The following is a 3,527-nucleotide window of genomic DNA, read 5'->3' as shown; positions in this document are numbered from 1 at the left end:
TCTAGCAATTCAGCAAGATTTCTCAATATGTCAGAAAGAGTCTCAAAAAAAAGTCCTGAAAACATGTCCAGAAGAGTCTTAAATATATCAGGTTCTTAAATATGACAAGAGGACTCTTAAACATGCCAGCAGGCATCTTAAACATGTTAAGAAGTGTCTGAATGGTCTCAGAAATCATCTAGAAGAGAGAGGAGTAATATTAATTACATCATTAATCCTTTTATGCAAGTCCAGAAGGACTGCACAGAATCAACAAGAGCTTTAAATATGACACTAAGTGTCTCAAACAGACACACATACCTCTAGATATGTCTCAGATAAGTCATAAATAAATAGAATAGGCCACTAAGAAACTCAAACAAGTCCTAAAGGGTATCACACATATCAGGGAGAGATTTAAAGATAGCACAAAGTACACAGTTCAGAGAGGAATATGTGACCCAAACTTTGAAGGAAGTTGTTTTTTTAATTTCATCTTTCTTTCTTTCTTTCTTTCTTTCTTTCTTTCTTTCTTTCTTTCTTTCTCTCTCTCTCTCTCTCTCTCTCTCTCTCTCTTTCTTTCTTTCTTTCTTTCTTTCTTTCTTTCTTTCTTTCTTATTTATTTATTTGTTGGTCCTGGGAATTGAACTCAGGAGGGCCTGGGCACTGTCCCTAAGCTCTTTTGCTAAAGGTTAACACTCATCCACTTTGAACTATTACACCATTTCTGGTTTTCTGGTGGGTAATTGGAGATGAGTCTCACAGACTTTCCTGACCCGACTGGCTTTGAATTTGGATACTCAGTCTCCTGAGTAGCTAAGATTACACAGGTGTGAGCCACCAGTGATTCTAAGGAAGTTTTCAGAAGAGCAATAGAGGGTCTTCAAGATATGACAGCCATTTTATATAAATCAGGAATGTTTTCAGACATACCAGGAAATGTATTCTAAATACACTAAGCAGATCCAGAATGAGCATTGAACAGAAAATGTCTGAAACTTCTTAGGGACTTTCTAGAACACAGAGAAAGATTTTCAAACAGACTAGAACAGAGACTCCATGTAACATAGAGCAGAGTCAGAGCAATGGGGAGGGGTGATGGTTACGGTTTTTATACATTTCAGGGTAAGATTTTCTTTTGAATGTCTTTGTCATTGTAGCAGACTGTATAATGTCCTTGTAACTGTAGCAGACAGTGCACTTTCAGATAAAGCCTGGCATGAAGTTTGGCTGAGAATAACTCAAGGACAGGGATAAAATTCCGGGGAGGGTGGCCATTGGAGGGTGGCAACATGGAGTTATGAGAGCAAAGCAGATCCCCATCAGTAAAGAACTAGCTTTGAGCAAAAATCGTAAGGGTCAATGGCCAGACCTTCAGTTCAAGCCCCAGGACTGACACACTCCCCCCCAAAAAAGGCAGAGAAGAACTTGGTGAAGTCAGAAAAGCGTCCACCTATGAAATTTAGAGGCATACACAAGTCGTGAAGGTTCTCAAACACACGAGGAAGAGTCCAAAAGGTTTCTGAATTCACAAGGAACGACCTTAAGGTATCTGAGCTCTTCAACTCAAGGTTAGTACTCTACCACTTTGACCCACAGTGCCACTTCTGGTTTTCTGGTGATTAATTGTAGGTAAGAGTTTCACAACTTTGCTGCTCGGGCTGGATTTGAACCCTGATCCTCAGATCTCAGTCTCCTGAATAGCTAGCATTTTAGGCATGAGCCACTGGCGCATGGCAAGAAGAATCTTAAAAAGGAGACACGCCATGCGGGCGCCCCAACAGCAGTCACTAGATGAGGACCAACTCCTGCCTGGCCTCGACCGACCGCGCCACCTTGTCCCATCACTGGGGATACGGCAAGCACAATGGGCCTCACCACTGGCACCAGGACTTCCCCATTGCCAAAGGAGAATGCCAGTCCCTGGTGGACATCGATACCAAAGCAGCCAAGTACGACCCAGGCCTGAAGCCCCTCTACGTGTGCTATGGGTAAGCTGCCTCCCAAAAGATCCTCAACAATAGCCACTCCTTCAACGTGGAGTTTGACGACTCTCAGGACAAAGCCGTGTTGAGAGGAGGCCCCCTGGATGGCCCTTACCTGCTGGCTCAGCTTCACTTTCACTGGGGCTCCTCTGACGGGCAAGGATCTGAGTACACTGTGGATAAAGTGAAATACGCTGCAGAGCTTCACCTGGTTCACTGGAACACTAAATACAGGGACTTTGGGAAAGCTGTGCAACACCTGGCAGTGCTGGGTATTTTTTTGAAGATCAGCAGTGATACACTGGGGCTTCAGAAAATCCTTGATGCGCTGGATTCTATTAAAACCCAGGGCAAGAGCATGGACTTCACGAACTTTGATCCCTGTGGGCTCCTTCCTGGATGCTTGGACTACTGGACCTACCTAGGCTCTCTGACTACCCCTCCTCTTCCGGAATGCGTGACCTGGATTGTGCTCAAGGAACCCATCACCGTCAGCAGTGAGCAGATGTTGCAGTTCCGCAAACTGCACTTCAATGGAGAGAGGGAACCTGGGGAAGCGATGGTGGACAATTGGTGCCCAACTCAGCCACTGAAGAGCAGACAAGTCAAAGCTTCCTTCCAATGAATGAGGAGGCCGGAGAGCTGGCATCCAAGCCGTGACTCTTCTTCAGGTGTTTCTCAGTAGCTCAGCACAAGTTTCCCTTGGTGATGTGGACCCCGGCTGCTTTGTGTCTGGTCTTATCGATCCTTCATCTCCCACCTGTCGTGCTTACTAATAAATGTGAAGAGCGAGAGTCCTGCCTGGGGGACGTGCCATGAGAGTTGGTGCTTGGCTTATGCCATAGCCTTTTCGAAACAGGAACCAAATGCAAAGGGCAGAAAGGTGAGTTTGTCCACAGCAAGCAGAGTGAGGAGCACTCAGAACTGACTGCTAAAATGTTCTTCTCAAAACATAGGGATGTAGAATGGCTGAGTGCAAATCCATATTAGAAAACAAATGGAATTAAGTAAACAAGGCCAGAGAGTCATGATTTTGTGTACTGTGAATCAGATAAATTAAGCACTCATGATTCCATGATGTCATATTATTAATGAAAATTATTCTTAAAATTCTTATATATTTGTAGCAAAGTTATCTTAAATGTGAATTATGTTATACTTTAGTGACTTTGGAATGCTAGAATGAAGTGAATGAAATATGAGCTGTAAAAATTGTTATAGTTGTGACACAGAGTATATTTCCACTCAAATATCATAACTTAATAAATATTGTACTTTAGATATATTCTCTAATAAAATTCAGAATTCAAAAAAAGCAGGGTGCCTATGGCGCTTGCCTGTAATCCTGACTAGTTGTCAGGAGGCTGAAATGTGAGGATCATGATTTTAAGGCAGTCAGAGCAGGAAAGTCCATGAGACTCTTATCTCCCATTAAATACCAGAAAACTGGAAGTGCATCTGTGGTTCAAATGATAGGGTGTTAGCTTTGAGCACAAAAACTCAGAGGCAGTACCCAGGCCCAACAGAAAAACAAGTCAGAGTAGTCTCAAAGGCAGAAGGTGT

The 3,527-nt window shown here is 43.3% G+C and overlaps 1 pseudogene; it reads left to right on the top strand.

The window, feature by feature from the left end:
* The first annotated feature begins 1,773 nt into the window (after positions 1–1,773).
* Positions 1,774–2,598, top strand: LOC150040594 (carbonic anhydrase 2 pseudogene; annotated as a pseudogene).
* The last annotated feature ends 929 nt before the right edge of the window (positions 2,599–3,527 follow it).

This window comes from Megascapheus bottae, chromosome X, assembly GCF_031878675.1.
Source record: "Megascapheus bottae isolate mThoBot1 chromosome X, mThoBot2.hap1, whole genome shotgun sequence".
Taxonomy (NCBI): Eukaryota; Metazoa; Chordata; class Mammalia; order Rodentia; family Geomyidae; genus Megascapheus; species Megascapheus bottae.
The sequence above is the reverse complement of the archived record's forward strand: the minus strand, read 5'-3'. Positions and strand labels throughout refer to the sequence as shown.